At 31.7% G+C, this 11,328-nt stretch overlaps 1 protein-coding gene across 5 annotated transcripts in view; it reads right to left on the reverse strand.

The window, feature by feature from the left end:
- The window catches only part of LOC108916979 (protein eva-1 homolog C), a 229,593-nt gene that overhangs the window by 32,803 nt on the left and 185,462 nt on the right, over positions 1-11,328 (reverse strand). The window lies entirely within an intron of this gene.

Raw genomic sequence — 11,328 nt, forward strand, 5'->3', positions numbered from 1 at the left:
TCATTAGTCAATTATCTTGCAAAAATAAACCAGTTTAAAATTCCTTTAAAATCACAATTATTTAATACCGGTTATACGTGCAAATAATTAAAATAGGTCAAACCGTCCCAATTCCTGGAAGTCCGAATACTCGGAATGCAGTTTTTTCCGGTTCTTCTTGCTAGGCAGGCGTCGACCTTCAACTTTTTGGATGCAAGCTTATCTATTTCGCCACTGTTAGCGGCTAACGGTGTGTCGCGTGGGTTAGGTGTTACTTATCTCCAGTGAATTTTTAATGTAATTAAACGCTTCGTATTTAAAAAATAGTGAATTTTGAACGTTTTTATAACTGTGGTGCTACTTGTTATTGTGTTTGACACTGTTTTTGTGCGTGTGAAGATGAGAAGCAAATTGGAAGCTGCCGCTAAAGGTTAGGTTATGATCATTATTTTGATTTTGTTGTGGTATGAATCGTTTTTACGTCGTTGTTGTTTTAGAAAACAATATGTTTGTAATGAAATTTTATAATTTAACATTACTTTACTATAATTAAAAAAAAATTAGATTAGTAAGTGTAGGAAAGGTAGTGCCAACTAACGAATAAAATTGTCACAGCCATCTTTCCAGCGTTTCAAAGTTTTTCGTTTCTTTTTATGGATTTGTTTTTGTTAGAATTGCACACAATGTTTTACTGTAATAAATGATAATATGTATGTAGCTATGTGCGATAGAAACGTTTCCTAAAATAAGTTACAGATTGATTTATTTTGATAGAGTTCATACGTAGAAAGAAAATACATTCCGATCGTGTGATTTGTCAAGACAAATTTTAAAATAATGCATTTCTTTGAGTAAAATCAATTGTATTATATTGTTTCCAGTATTGACAATTTACTAGAGTTGCAAACGTAACGTTTTTATTTGTTCACCGACTTTAATCTGTTTATAGATGCGTGTTTCATTCTTTTGATAACTCTAAACATTTACAATTGCAAATATTTAATACAAACATTTCATGCAAATAATTCAAATTCAATTCCTCGAAGCACGAATGCAGTTTTCAAAGTAATAGGTGTCAGTGGTTACCGTTGTGTGGCGTCGGGTCCGTTTGATTTATTTTAGTGAATTTTTAATATAATTAAACGCTTCGTATTTAAAAAATAGTGAAAAGTGTAAACAAACTTTTAATAACTGTAGTGCTACTGAGTATTGGTTCGATGCTCTTTCTATCCTGTGTGGAGATGAGACAAAGCGATATGAAAGTTGCAGTTAAAGGTGAGCATTGTCTTGATTTTGTTGTAGGCTAGATTGCTTTCTTACGTCTTTATTAATTTATAACACGATATGGTTTAATGCAGTGCTGTAATTTAACGTTTTTACTTTATTATCAGTAAAAGAAAATGTGGATGGGTAAGGGTAGGAAAGGTAGTGCCAAAGGCTGGGAATAAAATTGTCATAGCCATCTTTTCACCATTAATACAGGGCGATTCAAAATTCAGTACAGAATTTAGGGGCGTATTTTTGAGGTCAAAATAAGCCTTTTTTTCCTATAAGTGTAGGTCCACAAATGCTTAGTTTTCGATATACTTACAGGATGTTAAGTCTTTTATTTTTTAGGAATAATGCACACAATATTTTCAAATTTTATTGACTATTTACGGTGAAAAATTATAAATTTATTCACCATCTAATCAGCAATGCAATGATCTTGAATTTTAGCCCTTTACATTTTTTTCATATAACTAACCGTTTTCGAGAAAATCACTGCTAACTAGTGACAATACTACCGTTCAATCAGCAGTGATTTTCTCGAAAACGGTTAGTTGTATCAAAAAAATGTAAAGAGCTAAAATTCAAGATCATTGCATTGCTGATTAGATGGTGAACAAATTTATAATTTTTCACCGTAAATAGTCAATAAAATTTGAAAATATGGTGTGCATTTCATCAGTAATGTAATCTGATCCTTTAAAAATAAAAAAAAGTGTTAACTTAAAAATTTACTGTGGCCGTCCTAGTGATGTTAAATTACTTGTAATTTATGGAAATGTAATTTTACTGGTAAGATTTCACGTAAGTTACAAATTAGCTTGTAATTTATGACATTTAAATTTTAAGTGTACTCAGCTTGTTTAGCTTCTCAGTATTCAGTTTCTATAAAACTAGTCCTGCAATTTAATGATTAAAAAATAATATTTGTCGATTTTTATGCAAAAAATTAAAATTTTTATTCATATAAGTAACATTCATATAAGTGCAGCAGTAAAAATAAAATAAATCAAATCTAAATACAAATATTTAGGTTTCTATTTAAAACAGCTTTTGTTTCTTTAAGCATTTGTTTTTCTGGGACATAGGCCTTTTTTGGTAGAATGTATTACAATTAACAGTTTTTAATTCTTCGTCCTTTATTTCTGTTTCCTTTTCTACCTCTTTCGTTCTATCTATTTCTGTCAGTTCGGTCTTTGCATGGTCAACCTAAATTTTAGTCAAAATTACGAACGAAAAATGCAACAACGAAAAACAAACCTTTTCAAGTGAAATATTTTGTATAACAATAACACGCCTTTTTTCATTACATTTTGTCTCAAATCCTTCATTTCTTTCAGGTAATACCTTATTCTTAGAGCTTGTATAATCCGGGTCCTCATCCTCACTATCACCATACTCTTCAGAATGAATGCTAATATTGTTAAAATAAAAGAAATTGGCGCGATATTTAAAATTAAGTGTAGATTAACATTAATTACAGTAAATTACATAATTTACGTAAGTTACAAAAATTACATAAATTACATCCGTTATCTCGCGGTGCGTAATATTACGGTAATTTCACAGTAATTTATGTAAGTAATAATTTGTCATTTTACCATTTACATCACTAGGCCGTCCTAATTAACCGATTTCAATTTTTCAAAAACCATTTGAAAGGTTGAGTCTTTTCTATGTGAAAAAAGTATAAAGTATCTAGATGCTTTATTTGAGGCTGTGCAACATTTTGAAAATTCGAAAATTTTTTATCAAAATTTTTTTCAAAAAATTATTTTGCGAAAACTATACCTAGAACCGATTTTAATGAATTTTTGAGTGTTGTTGTTATAAAAATTCCATCGGATTCTTACGCAAGGTTATTTGAACATAAATGTACCAATATACAGTGTGATTCACATAATCGAGACAGACCTAAAAATATTTTTTTTAGCCTAATTAAAGAAGACGATATATTTCATAAAAACAAAAAAATTGTCGCCGTTGGCCAAGACTGAATTATAAAGGGAATGGGACTATCTTTCACGAAGCCCGCCTGGCAATCAAAAAGTTTGTGAAAAGGTTTAACCGGAAGTGAATATTTAAAAAAAACATCTTAAAATCGTGACCCAAACCAACTTGTTTTATATTTTTTTTTGTGCAAGGGGTGTATAATTATTTTTCAAACATCTTTCTTTTCGTTTTAAGTTTTGCGGAATTAATTGGAAATTAAAACGTTGCTGTAAAACGATAATCTGAATCACCTTTTAATAAATAGGTCCATTTTCCAGGAAGTCCGATAAGCAAGAATCACCTAGACTGTTTATTGACTTATTTACTAAATTAAAATTGCTCGAAATGCATTTATTCCCATTAAATTGATTTGAAATCGCAGAATTTAATGCACTTCCACTTAAACCGGAAGAAGGAGAACAATTTGGTTGCTAATGCCCATTAGTTTATCTAACTGCACAATAATCTATTAAAAACTCGCATTTAAAAAGTTTTGAGCGTTATCTTTATCAAGAAACAATAAATAAAGGCCGTCTACAAACATGCACGTATAGAAAATATTTGAGTATTTTAATTTCCACACTGAGGGAAATATCTTTTAGCCACGAGTATAAATTGATTAAACCTAAACACTGATTGCATAAGATTTGAACAATTCGTTAAAATTGACCCTGTATACTGAGGTTTTTTAAGTCCGTGCCTTAAACTTACGACAGGAAAATTATTAACGCGTATTTATCGTAAGAATGGTGGCCGAAATGAAGGTTTATTCGCGTTAGGTACATATTACATCTTTATCTGCAATAAGGATGACGAGTGAGGCACAGCATCGCGCGGCACCGTCCTAGTTTTAGTATTTGGGCCATTCTTGTAGCTCGTACGGTCGCACACTGATCAGGCTGTAGCTCTAATATATGCGCTTTCAGTGCCGGTCCCGGATACATGTACCCTGTCTCACCGGGATTTATTATGCCCGCTTTACTGGCTTTTTGTTAAAATTCCCACTGCTCGTGTTATGTCGGAACAAAAGCTGCATTTTCTCGATATGAGCTCACGCTAAGACCACATCGACATTATCAACTGATTTACTTGCACCTTCATCAGCTTTGCATTTGTAATTTTTCACGAAGGGGCTCGCCCCCTATCTCCCTTTCTAAAATTCAAATCCCACGCCAAACGGCGAACTTAGTACTACTCTCGAACCAATTAGTCGTCGAGATAAATATTTATTGGAAGACAGATATCGCTGTGAAAGGAACAAAGTTTTTTTTAGTCGAGTAAATATTCCAAAGAGTTCAGCGTAACGGTTAGATTTTTTGACCAAATCCACTAAACAGCCTGATGGGATACAAAAAGGATACGTAATGATTCAATAAATAATGGGGCTTTCCCTAAAACACGAACTACCCCAAACAAATAATAAATAAGATTAAGGTCTTGTATTGGCAATTTTACCTTCAGAGTTGCCAAAACCTTTTACGGGCTAGTCTGCGGAAATAAAAAATTGGTGTGGTATACTTACGTAAGTACGTTGCTATAAAAATTATGTCTTTGCGTATATTTTTTTATTTTATGTGGATTTGGCAAAATTTCCAAGGGCTGTTAAAAAAATTCATACAGGATCTAGGATTTTTAGTTTTTTTTTTTTCATGTCTTTAGAATCATGAAAGAAACTATGGATTATTGCTAAAAAAACAGTTTTAACTTAAAAAAATTAATTAAACACCCTCAGAAAAAAAAATTATTTTACATCAAAGCACAGGGTGGAGTATGTCATACTAATTTCTTGTTTGAATCGCTTTTTTTTTTTAAATTGAGGTTGTAGAAAAGTAATGATTAGTTACAAATCTCCAATTAGTTGCGGCAATATAAAAAAAATAGTAGTGTTTTTAACTTGACCATCTTGCTTATTGAAGCATTCCTGGAATAATGTCCGTATAAAAAACATACTTAACTTCAAAAATGCCGTCTCTCGGGTCCGACGTTAATATGACACCCTGTATAGCAAACTAATATGTATTTTTCTTGTATTTTAAACGATATTTACATTTTCAGTTGGTAGAAACTAATCAAGCAATTCTGTGCGATACATTATTCCCATTGCTTGCTAAAATTTGTTGAAAGTTATCGATAATTTAAGACAACTCAAACATATTGGTTTAATCGTACGTCGAAACGTATTGTTGAGAGTTTCAACTAATATTAATCAGCGTAATCGACGTTAAACATCGAATTTCAGTTTAATGCTTGACATTCATTTTATTTCACTATTAAATAACGGAACTTCACTTATACTGATTGAAAAACTTGGCGAATTCCAATCAAAATTTGTAATTGATGTTGTTTAACACAGTGTAAGATTCGCAGAGAAATTAATTTAGTTTTGTACAAGTACATGTTTCAGAAAATGTGGCCAAGCGTTTTTGATGTATTTAAAATTAAGATATTTTTTGTAGTTATTTTGGTGATACAATGTACGTCTTGGTAGTAAAAACCGCCAATAAAATCTTTGTGGTATCATTACCATTAACAGCAAAAAATATAACCCAATTCTGTCTTTATACGTCGATAAAATATTTTTACGGTGGTATGTATTTTACAGCTAAACTGGTCACATCACGTACATATATATTCGTCATAAAGCACCCTCGTATTTAATTAAAAAAAAATAGAAGAAACGCCGATCAAAAATTCCGGTTTGATAATTTTTTTTTACTGTATTTTGACAAGAAACGACGAATTGCGACTGGTTTACTTAAAGTTTTAATGTTCTACAATTGCAAATAATTTTTCTCATCGGATTTGTTCTGGAAGGTCGGCATCTCGCTTGCGCTGCATTCACTGATTTATGCTAAATCAGCGATAGAACTAAACGGGTGCAAAAAATACGTTCGACTTTAGGAACTCAAATAATTGAAATTGGAGATAAAAAACTTAAAATAGGTTGGAAACCGCGTCGCAATCGATATATTCAAAGGTAATGTGAAATAAACTAATGCAAACAATAAACAAAGGGTCAAAAGAATTTCCGAAATTTTTCCGTGATTTTTGACAGACTGTATTTAGGTGAAAAATGGTCGTATCGGGAATTAAAGAAAAGCATTTTGAAGCTCCAAGATTCTAGTTTTTAGATCTTTCGGTCGAAATTTTTTAGAAACTACGGTTATCATGCAATTCTAAGACATAGAGCGTGAGGAAAAAATTTTGCAAATTTTCTTTTTTTTCTAAGTCCACTTTTTCTAAGGGCACGTTTTTTGAGCTTAAACACTTCATAATCATGATTAAAATGGTAAAAAAAAATTTCTTGAGGTTTTCTCACATTTTGACCACAAATGTTTAAATTTATGGAAAAAAAATTGAAATTTAATTCAGAGAAGAAAAAGGGTAGTTTTGAAAAAAAAACTGTTTTTTAAGTGATCATAGACTGCACAAAAATTAATTAGAAATTTGTCAAAAAAAATGGTATGAATTGGGGTCGAAATCTGGTTTGGGTCATCAACTTTAATTTTAATTTAATTAAAAGTTGATGAACAGAAGCATAGGACGAAAAAGCCAAATCGTGCTGGAAACAATTGGATTTTGTTTTCTTCAATGTCCGGAAGGTTTTCCAAAAAAAAACAAAAAAAAAAAACTTCGAAAAATTTCGAAAATTTTTTGAATTTTTTTTTCCATTAATTTAAACGTTATTTGCGGTAAAAATGTGAGAAAACCATAAAAAATATATTTTTTCCATTTTAATTATGATGTGTTTTAATTTACTTACCTGTTTTAAAATATAATATTTAATTTAATGTTAAAAAATAATACTATTATGCATATTACATCCAAAAATTCTCATTAAAATAAACTTTATACATCAAAAATATGTCCTTTTCTGATTTTTTTTTTACATAAAAATATTGTTTTTTAAGAAAATTGTTTATTGGTACCATGGTGAAAAATTATTTCTCGAAAAAATGCGAAATTTTTTTTTTTTACAAAATTAATAGCTTATAACAATTAATTATTGCAAAGCAAAATGGATCGTGCAGTTGTTATTATTTTCACGCGCTACCCCAGATTAAATAAAAAATGTTAAAATTGGTTTTATCTTACCCCCACCACATTCCAGATGTAAAAATGTTTTCGAGGACGTTTTCTAAAGGGTTAAAAATTACTATAAAATACATTTTTTCCGATATCTTTCACCGTTATTATGAAGTTTAAGGGTTGATTGATTTATTACCGAAATTTCTTAATGTTTATATTTATCTAAGCTATCTATCTATCTATCTGTCTGTCTGTCTGTCTGTCTGTCTGTCTGTCTGTCTGTCTGTCTGTCTGTCTGTCTGTCTGTCTGTCTGTCTGTCTGTCTGTCTGTCTGTCTGTCTGTCTGTCTGTCCGTCTGTCTATCTATTTATCAATAAATAAATAAATAAACAAGTTATGAATTTAAAAAAAAATGCTGTCGGCTAAAAATGGTCCTAGAACATTTTTTTTTCTTAACTCGTGAAAAATTACCAGAATTACGAATATCAAAACGGCTTTAAAAAATATTCATTCTTCGCAAAGTTATTTACGAAAAACCTTATAAACAAATTACACTATTTGTCTATACGCCGTTTTGAGGAGGTTAGCCAATGAAATTACAATTTCAAATTGCATATCTTGAAAATATAAGTCGAGACGAAACAAATGAGCCCTTTATTATAACGCTAACAAATGCAAAATCTCGTAAGAAAATAAATGTTTTTTTAAAATGATCTTGTTTTAAACCGACACTTTTTGGGAATTATTATTTCTTTTTGCCTAAACTAACGATTAAACCAAGTTTCAATCTGAAACGAATTACCTTCTGATTTACATGTATTACAAATTTCATTTACTGGGCTACATTTAGATCGAAAGATCTAAAAACTAGAATAATTCCCGATACGACCATTCTTCACCTAAATACAGTCTGGCAAAAATCACGGGACATTTTCGGAAATTCTTTTGACCCTTTAATCGTTTGCGTTAGTGTAGTTGAAGTAAACAATTAAATAATTAAACGAAGACTAAATTTGCGGATTGCATTACTAAAATTTACATCGATTACGAACGACCCGTAAGTAGGTTAACCATCTCAGGAACATGCACCGTCAAACTTAAATTAGAGACAAAGTTCAGTTAAAAATGTTGCTTTTATAGGTGTAGCACATGCCTTAAACATAATTTAGGTGTACGTTTTGATACATTGCCTTGTAACGAGATATAAAGCACCAGTTTTACATGGTTACTAGTTAATTCTACTTTACAGGGTTTTTAATTTGTTCAGTACGCAAGAACTTTAATGCCTCGCGTACAAAAACTAATCCTTTTTTTAGTTTTTGAATCATAACCAAAAAAAACCAAAGAGAATTTTGGAAAGTCAGGAGAATCGTTTCGCTTGTTAATATCCAATTAACCTGATAAGTTGCTTTAACGTTTAAATTCGGGACGTAATTACGAGAAATCCGTGTTTTGCTGCATGTACTCCCGTAATTATCATACATACCAACTTAAATAATACGACTGAAATACATATTCAAATCTAAACGGAACCATCGGTACTGAGTTGCCATTTTCGCAGTTTAATCAGAAATCAAACCGAGTTGGATTAAATTCTTCCATATAATTAATTCAATTTGATCAGCCAAGAAAAATTAATTTAGAGTTACGCTGTATTTGTTGTGTCATTCCGTTTTCTGTTTCCTCAAAAATTAATCATAATACATTTTTTTTATAACGGTTCGTTTGTTTCGCCTTATTATGTCTTCAGTAATTCGACAGTAAAGAAAATATTACGGGCACTTCGGGTTCGTGATATTAGAAAGAAATATTTGTTCAGTATATTTATTTTCAAAGGCGGACCCGCTCGAGCGAGGGGGAATATTGAAAAAACGTCCAATACGTTGTCTGGTGGCATCACGTACCTTCATAATTTTTAAATATTTCTGATATATCGACCTCGTACAAACACGTGTATTCTTTGTTACCGTTTGTTCATAGCTTACGGTGTTCTCTCGCAGTCCTAGTAAGTGTGTCGCCCCACATAGAGAAAAAAAAACTGAAAATGTAATGCATTTTGAACGTACCAATGTTTTCATGTGAAAAAACTTTGTTATGTTCAACTATGCAGTCGCTCAAACATATTTGTGCCAAATAAATTCGAAAAATGCTTTTATACTGGATTGGATACAGCTTGTTAAACTATTTTCAGAACTAGTAAGGAGCATAACGATCGCGAATATAGGTGAACGTCGTTATAGATGTACAAAAATGTTTATTTCATGTTGCCACGACAAATACCCTGTTATTCTTTATCTAAAATTAAAATTTCCGCGGTTCTTCGTTTATTATTTGTGGGAAACTAAGAAAAGCACCGATTGCGTTACGTTTCCCGTTCGGAGCACCTACATACAGGGTGTTACTTTAATCTAAGTTGTCATTTAGGAAAACTAAGAACTGAACTGAATTAGACCGCAAATGATACGCACGAAATAAATAATAATAATAAAAAGAGAAGAAAAAACAATCAATTTTCACACCCCGTATTGTTTAAGTTTAGGCTCGAACCGAAATTTGTCTCGCGAAAATTTTCTAGGAAAATATTTTTTTATTGGAACCTCTCGAATAAAAATCTAAGACTGACTGTTTCCCAGTTTGTCGGTTATAACATTTTTTCCGTTAACTTCGGGAAACACTCGAAGTAAGTTAAGAAAACAGGAGTTGAGGGTTTCTGAAGGGCCCCTCTTATCGCCACCTGCATATTTCCCTTCCGGAAAGCTTAGCGAAAAGCGATAATGGCGGATCAAATATTAACAATTGAATTAATAGAAACGGAGCGATAGAATTGGTACTGAAAATTTTCCGCGATTTAAATAAAATTCCAGCTTAAAACAAAAAAAAACGAAAATAAATGAACAGTCCCATTCGAAAGTGTGGCATCATTCGCAGCAATCATTTACGTTGGTCGTCACAAAATATTGCTATGAATCATGATTCTTTTTCGGCGTCTTATTAATTTTAATCGATTTTACACAAAATCCAGTATAAATATCGACTCGTTGTTTCTGTACAGGGTGTTGCATCTTGTATGAGTTTATTTGTTTGAATTGATTTCGAGCATTTCAGTGAAATAAAGTCACTTGTTTTATGGGGAAGAATAGACTTGAATATGTCAATTTGACAGACACGTCAGTAGGGCTATAGTCGTGTCCCCGCCCCATTGATAATCGACACATGTGGCTTATCCACTTGACTTAAATGCAATTGATTTGTTCGGCGCTATTTGAAAACAGTTCTTTATTCTGTGGCGGACAACAAGTAACAAGTTTTACAAGGAATAGGGAGGCGGACGTCGAATGATAATCAATATTTTACAATTGTATTCCGTGTGTGTGGGTTATTTTATTTCGTGGACGTTCCATCTATTTTTGTGGAAATAATTCTAATTTGTAACGTTAAAAGCGGTTTTTTTTTTTTGTGAAATATATGCATTTCTTGTGAACGTACGGATTTCGTGTAGCAGTTTTTGACGTTGATAGATATAAATATGGAGGAAAAGTAAACAAAACCCCAAATGACACCTAGGAGATGTCTGTATAGCTGAAATTGATGGATATCCCCAGCACAAATATATATAAAGGACTAAACTTTGTTAAAAAAAGGTGTTGATCGTAGCAAGACATATGATAACTGTCTGTTAAGTCCCTGACAGCCGATGGTGTTAACCAAGTGCTGGATGTCTAGATGTTTAGAGACTGGTATATTTGCCATAAGTCATTCGACGAAGTTGTCACCCTAAACTATAAATAAGTACAGTTTACTAATAGGCTATTGAATATAGGATATTCAAAGGAACTATGACGTTCAAGATATTTTATTACGTGAATCGTTCAAATGGTCATTTTAGATGAAAAAACCGCGGAGTGCTATTAAATTAGAGGGTGGAAATTGGAGATAGGGGTGAAAATGCACCCCTTTCCGTTTTTTAATTGTAGCTCGAAAACGAAGCAAAATTTCGCTATAGTTCATAGGAAAAATTATTTAGAGAATCGAATTTCCCATCAACTATACCGAAATTTT

Source organism: Anoplophora glabripennis, unplaced genomic scaffold (assembly GCF_000390285.2).
Source record: "Anoplophora glabripennis isolate ALB-LARVAE unplaced genomic scaffold, Agla_2.0 scaffold2, whole genome shotgun sequence".
Taxonomy (NCBI): Eukaryota; Metazoa; Arthropoda; class Insecta; order Coleoptera; family Cerambycidae; genus Anoplophora; species Anoplophora glabripennis.